The sequence below is a fragment of the Octopus sinensis genome, linkage group LG8, assembly GCF_006345805.1.
Source record: "Octopus sinensis linkage group LG8, ASM634580v1, whole genome shotgun sequence".
Lineage (NCBI taxonomy): Eukaryota > Metazoa > Mollusca > Cephalopoda > Octopoda > Octopodidae > Octopus > Octopus sinensis.
In genome coordinates, this window is record NC_043004.1 from 95,470,008 (window position 1) to 95,479,599 (window position 9,592).

Below are 9,592 nucleotides of genomic sequence, written 5' to 3' on the forward strand. Positions count from 1 at the left end.
GATAGTTTACAAGAAATATATACTGTGAAGCTTTATATATATATATATATATATACATATATATATATATATGCATGCATACATATATGTGTATATATATAAATATATATATATACACATATATATATATATGATATATATTTATGCGTATGTATATATATATATATATTTATACACACACACATATGTGCGTATTATATGTGCTTGTATGTCTATAACTAAACAGTCAAGAGACATAAATAATCAGAGTGCAATAATGCATATATACATATTTATACACACATATACATATACATGTATGTGTGTGTGTATATATATATATATATTATATATATATATATATGCACACACATATATATATATCTGTATATGTGTCTGCGTGTGTGTGTCTGTGAGTGTGTGTGTATATATGTATATATACATTTATACAAGTATGAACATATATATATATATTTATATATGAATGTATGCATGTATGCTCACTTGTTTGGGTGTATATGCAAGCTAGTATTAATAGGAAATGAGAAAATCGAACATCTAAAAAAAGAAACCTAGACAATTATCAGAAAATGTATTCTGGCAGAACTTGTTTCAAGCAATTACTCACTGTTAGGAAATACTGTAAAATTTGAAATTACCAGCAATATTTTGGTAGCAGTCTTCTGTGTTTTGTTTGTTATTTATTACCTTCTTATTGCATTTTTACATAATATCATATGTATGTATGTACGTATGTATGTATGTATGTATTTGAGTGTGTCTGTCTGTATATATGTGTGTGTGTGTGTGTGTGTGTATGTGTGTGTTTATATGTATGTTTGTATGTGCATGTGTCTGCATGTATGTTTGTATGTGTGCATCTGTATGTATGTATGTATGTATGTATGCATGTATAAATGTATATATTTATGTGCGTCCCTGTGTATCTATCTGTATGTATGTGTGCATTTGTATGTATGCTTGCATGTTTGCATGTATGTGTGTATGTGTGTATGTTTATATAAGTATGCTACATATGTGTGAGAGTGTGTGTGTACGTTTGTGTGTCTGTGTGTATATATATATATGTATATATATATACATGTGCGTATGTATTTATATATGTGTGTGCACATATATATATGTATATATATATACACACACTCCAAGTGTGTGTATACATGTGTGAGGGTGTGTATGTATATATGTATGTGTCTCTAAGTATGTATTAAATACACCTACTGTGTTTATATTTTAAGTGTGGTATGCTTATATATTCATATGTATACAATTGATATAAGTGATCATAGTGTTAAATTGGTATGTGCACAAATACATATACACATACTTGCACACATATACATACACATACACATGCCATCACACACACATACATAGTCACACACATATTTGTATGAGTGTATTCATTCCATATAAAACTATGTACGCCATGCATACTTAAATAAATATGGTTAAATTTCACAAAACATGGATGTGTGAGTGTGTGAGTTTGTGTGTATGTGTGTATGTGTGTGTGTGTGTTTTATCTAAATATACTGAGACATCTGTACACACAAACATATACATACAAATGTGCTTGTATGTGTTGGTGTTAACTGAAATTTCATGAATCATGTATATCTGCTCTAAAAATATATGCATACATCTTAAAGAAGTATATATGAATAACTGAGTATGCATGTGACTATGTATGTATGTATGTATGTATGTAAGTATGTATGTATGTCTGTATGTATGTATGTGTCTCTGTGTGTGAGTGTGTGTGTATGTGTGTATGCATGTATATATGTATGTATGTATGTATGTGTGTGTGTGAGTGTGTGTGTATGTATGTATGCATGTATCTATGTATGTATATATGTGTGTATATATATACATGTATGTATGTATGTATGTATGTGTGTATGTATGTATGTATGTATGTGTGTGAGTGTGTGTGTATGTATGTATGTATGTATGTATGTGTGTGTGTGTGTGAGTGTGTGTGTGTATGTATGTATGTATGCATGTATGTATGTATATATGTATGTTTGTATGAATAAGATTATGTGTGTATTTTAGGTGTACTTGTCTCTGGAAGAAATTTAAAATAATATTTAAATCAAAAATATCTTCAATAGTGAGTACACAGAGAAAGTCTGAAAATCTAATTCTTAAACAAATGTTAGTAAACTGACAAAGTTGATGTATAAGAAGTGATAAGATGATAGAGATATAGGCACAGGAGTTCAGTTCAACTGCATGGCACCTTGGGTGTTTTCTACTATAGCCTTCGACCGACCAAAGCCTTGTGAGTGGATTTGGTAGATGGAAACTGATAGAAGTCATCGTATATATATGTATATGTATATATATGTGTGTTTGTGCGTCTGTGTTTGTCCCCCCAACATCGCTTGACAACCGATGCTGGTGTGTTTACATCCCCTTAACTTAGCAATTCAGCAAAAGAGACTGATAGAATAAATACTAGGCTTACAAAGAATAAGTCCTGGAGTTGATTTGCTCGACTAAAGGCAGTGCTCTAGCATGGCCGCATCAAATGACTAAAACAAGTAAAAGAGAGTAAAAAAAAACAAGCTTCAGAATATAAAGATTTATAAGGTATGAGTCCGTATCACAGGACTATTGATTGTGAAGTGTCTAACACCAAAGCATTTAACACATGGTGACTTTGAATTATTAACTGTTGGTAGATACCACGAAGTAAGCACATCATACCATTGTAGGCAGTTGTACGCGATGTGTAAGGAAATAGTATTTTGTTTACTTATAGGATTCAAATCTTTACAAGGGTTTGGAGTAGATAGCATGAACTTAACCTTGTGTATTATTCTTTGAAAATTAAATAGATTTTCTAACACAAACACTAACAGAGAACTACGCTTGTACATTAAGTACCAACACATTGCTGAGTTTTTGATTATGCCAGTAATTCAACCAACACACAACCAACCTCACTGCTATAACTAACACCCAAATCACAACAGCTGCCACTATTCCATTACTGCATACAACCACTAAAACAATCCATGTTGCTGTAACCTGTGCAATGCTGAGACAAAAACCATCACATGGCCTTACAAAATGGTGTTGCAAAAGCCAGTGGGCATATCACGTTGAAAGTACCGGTTCTCGTCCGATCACCGAAATTAAGCAACATCGAGCCTAGTTAGTACTTAGATGGGTGACCGCTTGGGAAACCTAGGTACTGTAAGCATTCTATAAAAATTGGCAGTGCCCCAGCATGGCCATAGCTCATGAGCTGAAACTAGATAAAATAAAATTAAAAAAATAAAAAATATTGAAGAATAATAAATAGCAACAGAAATATACCATTTGGTATTAATTATTTTTAATAAGCCCTTTTTATATTAGTAGACCTTTTGATATTAACACTGTTTCTGTTGCTATTAATTGCTTTCTAACTCCACTGGCTATTTCTCACACCACTACCTGAATAAGACACTGAGATTCAATATATATATCACTGACAAAGAAATCGCTGCTATCTCTAGTTGTGGACATCTACCATTGACAAGGCCAAGGAAGGCTGGTATCACACGATCTATTAGTTCCAAGCGCAGTAGCAGACAATTATCTCCTGCTGGCAATACAAGCACATGTATTAGCAAACGCCAGAACGTAAGTGAGCAAAATGAAGGCAAAGATATAAAATATAGATTAATCACAAACTAGGTTTCGTTGTTAATGCTTACGTAATCATTTACGTAATTATCCACAACTCGTCAGTGTGATCGTCTTTGCAAATATAAATTGCAGAACTATGCACAAGACGTCTGCATGAGATTGACCACAAGTTCATACGTGAGGTTCTCTTGTTGTAAGTAAAGCAGTATTCTGTGTTCTAACACAACATCCACTTTTAAGTAGTGATAAATATTTCCTGCTTCATATCTCTTGAAGTATCTTTTATCTTCTACTTCTTTCAGTCATTAGACTGCAGCCATGCTGGGGCACCACCTTCAAGAATTTAGTTGACTGAATCAACCCCAGTACTTGATTTGTTTTCTTTCTTTTTAATCTGGTACTTATTCTATTGGTTTCTTTTTGCTGAGCCACTAAGTTATGGAGAGACAAACACACCACCAGCAGTTGTCAAACAGTGATAGAGTACAGATACAAAGACATACACACACACGTGTGCACACACATGCACACATATATATATATTTACAAGGGGGAGTCAAAAATTATATGCACTCTTGTTTTTCACATGTCTCCTCACAAAAAGCAGGGGATAAACAAGTACATTATTTCTCTATATACTTTCCCTCCTTTTCGATGTACTTGGTCCAATGGTCCACAAGTGTATGTATTCCCTCCAAGAAGAAGGTTTTCGGTTGGTCATGCAACTACTTATGCACTGCTTCCTTCACATCTTCATCAGTAGGAAATCAGCAACCTTGCAAACCATTTTTGACTAATCCAGAGTTATGATAATCAGAAGGGGCAAAATCTGGGCTGTAGGCAGAGTGATCCAGCACTGAAGAAAGGCTGAAGACGCTCGACCTTTATTCTCTAGAAAAACGACCACGCCGTGGTGATCTCATTCTTGCTCACAACATCATAAGCGGAAAGTTTAACCTCTCAAAAGAGCTGTTCTTCACTCCTGCTCCAGAGCGTCAGCTGCGGGGTCACTCTGAAAAGCTCTATCTGCAACGATTTCATCTCAATCGAAGGAGAGGGGCTTCCTCTGTCTGGGTTGCGGATCCGTGAAATAAGCTGCCGGACGAGATGGTGAAGATGCCGACGACCGCACAGTTCAAAGTCTCCCTTGACCACAAGTGGCCTGAACTCTTTACATGAACACCACCTGTACATAACTCCATGTCCCCCTACATGGCCTTGCTTTTTGCTTTTTGAGCCAAAAATTAACTAACATAACTAACTTCAAAACCCAGTCGGTTAATGGTTTCAATGGTCTGGCCATGCAACAACAAAACTTTCTTTGACAATAGGCTTCAGGAATTGCTGACTTCAGTTTGTTGGCCAGCAAAGTACTGTATCTTGCACTGTTGATCATACACCCCTTTTCCAGAGAAATCAGATCACTGCTCTTTGTTTTTCTTTGGTGCACATTGCTAGGGGATCAGCCATACTTACACTGTAAAGCCAGAGAAAGAATGGCATGATAAGGTTCAAACTTTGATGACATGACCACAATAGTACCAACTATAAGCATGCATGCAGTGTGATAATAATAAAGATATGTCATGGTGAAAGTGCAGATAATTTTTTATTTCTCCTTGTGTATATATATATATACATATATATATAAGGGATGACCTGTAAGTGGACATCCATTATGCTAGAAGAAGATCCGCTATGGTCTTACCACTAACAAAAGAATGTTCTCAAGAAAATTTAGCAAACGCCAGAACGTAAGTGAGCAAGACAGATGAAAAGATATAAAATATAAATTAATCACAATCCAGGTTTCGTTGTTAATGCTTACATAATCATTTACTTAATTATCCACAACTCGTCAGTGAGATTGTCTTTGCAAATATAATTTGCAGAAACTATACATAAAACGTCTGCATGAGATTGAACATGTATACAGTTCTACCAATTACAATTGGGATCACTTTTTAAAAGCCTTCGTTTTGGCACACCAAACTACCGGAAATATTTCTGCAGAAAATAATTCTCTGCAGTGAATTTTGCCAGTTAGAGAACATATATATATATATATATATATATAATATATATATATATATATATACGATGGACTTCTTTCAGTTTCTGTCTACCAAATCCATTTACAAGGCTTTGGTTAGTCTGAGGTTATCGTAGAAAAGACACTAGCCCATGGTGCCACACAGTGGCAGTAAAGTTTGCTCCAGCAGAACATCCATGTTTAAGAGGGAATAAATATTAGCAGCTTGATAATGACAATGCTATTTTATTAAATTCTTCCTTATTTTTAAAACTAAGTGAAACGAAGACAGTGTATTTCAATAGAAATATGGTTATAAAAGGGTTAAAGATAATATTCCACTGCTTATAATGATATAATGTATCTGTCCATGGTACCTGTTTACATTGAAATGAGTTTGGCTGGCTGGCAAGACTGTCATAATAATGTACATTGTATAAGTGATGGAGAAGATACGAAGCATCAGTGTCTGGGAAGAAGGGGGAAACCCTATCACTAAGTCGATCAAACAATATAAAAACTAATTTCATGGTGAGAAAACAACAACAATAACAACAACAGTGGTAACTCTTCAAATTAACTACACTAAGCCAAAAGGGTAAGAACAAAACAGAAAAAAGAACAAATCGGGAAAAATAAAATTACAGAAAACAAAAACCAGTTTATGACATTTAAATCCCATAAATCAATTATATCAGAGATACCCAAGAACTGTTAATGTCTGAACAAATCAGGAGAAGTACTGATGGCTTCTGGTTGAACATTAAAAATTCAAGTAGTGGGAGGTATTTGTTTATTTATTTTTAAATGACAGATATGGCCTGATTAACTGAACAGAAAAAAAAATGTAAAACAATGCAAACAACGACAATAATAATAATAATAGTAACAATAATAACAGCAACAACAATGAAATGGAAAAAGACTCTAGAGAGAAAAAAAAACATAAAATAAAATCTTGATAAAAACCCCAGGGAGGTGGGGTGAAATTAACACAAAAAAAATGAAAATTAATGTGGATTTATGACAGCTTGAGAAAAAAGATCTTTAAAATGATTTATTATTATTATAATTATTATTAGAATAATAATTTTTTAAACGTAATTGTGGCAATTATTGGAGAGAGATACAGACAGACACAGACCAAGATAAGCTTTCAGTAAGCAATGTTTTTGACCTGGTTTCAATCCTTAGCTGTAAACATTTGTCTTTGCTTACATTGCCAACATCCGTGAAATGGAATGAATGCTACAGTTTCCCATTTCCATTTTCCTTTTTTTAAAAAAAGATCAATATTATCATCACTATTGTCATTACCAGTATAGTATTGCACTGATTGCTTTTATTGTTTCAAATTGCATTTGCAGTGACTGTCTTTCATCTGTTTAAGGTCAATAAGATTTACAATGCTGTCTATTCTGCTAAATTAACCTCTGCACCAAGGCTAATAAAACAAATAATATCATGTTAAATGTGCATGCAAGCATACATGTGCATGCACATACATGCATCTCTGATTAGGTTACATAACTGGGAGAAAAATTTTTAAGCCAATATTAATCAGAAGCAAGGCAGCAAGCTGGCAGAATCATTAGCACACTGGACAAAATGCCTAGCAGCATTGCATCCGTCTTTATGTTCTGAGTTCAAATTCCACCAAAGTTGACTTTGCCTTTCATTTTTCCGCTGCCAATAAAATAAGTGCCAGCTGAGTACTAGGGTTGATGTAATCGATTTACCTCCTTCCCTGAAATTGCTGGCCAAAATTTGAAAGTGATATTAACCATAAAGTTAAACAAAAAAACATGAAATATTTTCACTGTAGATATGATCAATATTTGAATGTATTTGATACTGCTAACCATCATTATTGTAACAAACATAAGGCGGCGAGCTGGCAGAATCGTTAGCATGCTGGGAAAAATGTTAATGGTATTTCGTCTGCCGCTATGTTCTGAGTTCAAATTCCACTGAGGTCGACTTTGCCTTTCATCCTTTCGGGGTTGATTAAATAAGTACCAGTTACGCACTGGGGTCAGTATAATTGACTTAATCCATTTGTCTGTCCTTGTTTGTCCTCTCTGTGTTTAGCCCCGCTGTGGGCAATAAAGAAATAAATATTTCACCTGGCGCTACGTTCTGAGTTCAAATCCTGCCAAGGTCAACTTTGCCTTTCATCTTTTCAGGGTTGGTAAAATAAGTACCAGTGAAACACTTGGAGTCAATGTAATCGACTAGTCCCCTCCCCAAAAATTTCGGGCCATGTGCCTACAGTAGAAAGGATCATTGGAAGGAGAAAAACTTTTCAGTATATATCTTCATTATTATTGACATCAGCATTGTCATCGTTTCACATGTTTTCCATGCTGGCATGAGTTGAAACAACATGTAAAGGACAGAATTAGATTGGATTACATTGGACTGGATTCAGTCCACTGCAGGACAAGACCTCAGTAGGGTCTTTCCACCAACTACAGTCCAATGTGACAGTCATAAATTTGAGCTTGAGATCATACTGGTTCGATGAGCCTGCTCTGCCAGGCTGGCTTTGACATGCAGAGGAGTGCAGTTTTTATGCTCTTATCAAGGAGTAGTTAAGTCGATTACATTAATCCCAGTGTTCAAATGGTACTTAATTAATCGACCCCCCAAACTAATTAAAGCATACTTGATCTCGGTGAAATTTGAACTCAGAATGTAAGGACAGACAAAATATCACTAAGCATTTCACCCAGCATGCTAACAATTCTGCCAGCTTGCAGGTGAGGCCCAGTTAGAATTTTCTTCAGCTCAAGTAGCCCATCCTGTTCAAAATGTCCCTGAATAAGGTTTGTTTAAAGATATTGAACAAAACACCCATGTTTCCAGAGATGAATTATCCAAACCCCAAAGAATCCCTCTCAACACATGGCTATGATGCTCCCCCACTACTTCTGCTCGTGATCAGAGATGCACATATCGTCAGCCACTAGTTGATATGCTCAACTGGTTACGGTCAAACAACTGACAAGCAAATCTGTGGTAGTGAGCAGAATATTTGCTGTAGCCCATCTTTTATACCAAGACAAAACAATGTACATGATAGCACTTCCAGTCAGTTAAGATCAAAAGCCACTGCCTGGTACTGCATCAGGGCATTTATAATAATAATAATAATAATAATAATAATAATAATAATGGCGGTGCCCCAGCAATGGCGGTGCCCCAGCATGGCACAGCTCATGAGCTGAAACTAGATAAAATGAAAATGAAATAATAATAATAATAATTATTATTATTATAATTATTATTATTATTATTATTATTATTATTATTATTATTTCATTCTTCTGAGGCAGATGACATAAAGTACTAGAGAAGAACAGGGGACAGTTTCATTAACAGAATCCCACTGAAAACTGTGTGGGCCTTGAACTTTCACTTGAAAACATTGAACAATTTAGCAGAATACGTAGAGAAGTAGATTACATTGTCATGAACTATCAGTCATGTGCCAATAAATTCTGAGTTCAAATCTTGTCAGCATTTCCTCCTTTTCTTGTTTAATAAAATAAGCACCAATAATTAGTAATGGCAACCAAATAAGTACCAATAATTAATAATAGCAACAAAAATGTTCTGATGAGCCTATGTAAGTAATTATTAATATCATAATCGTCATTGCCATCATCGTTTCCCATTCGTTGTCCAAGCTTGCATGGTTGGATGGGTTGACAGGATCCAGTAATCCGCAGGACTACGTCTTACTCCAGTGTCTCAGTTTTCACATAGTTTTCTACAGCTGGGTGACCTTCCTAATACTGACCATTTTACAGAATATACTAGGTGCTTGTTTCGTGGCACCAGCACTAGTAAGGTTACCCAATAATTCACAAGACTAAAATGTCCCCTAAACTGAGAAAGGTGACTTTG

General features: G+C 34.9%; 1 pseudogene; it reads left to right on the forward strand.

Annotated features, from left to right (window-relative positions):
• Positions 1–3,098: 3,098 nt before the first annotated feature.
• LOC115215298 lies at positions 3,099–3,217 on the forward strand (annotated as a pseudogene).
• Positions 3,218–9,592: the final 6,375 nt, after the last annotated feature.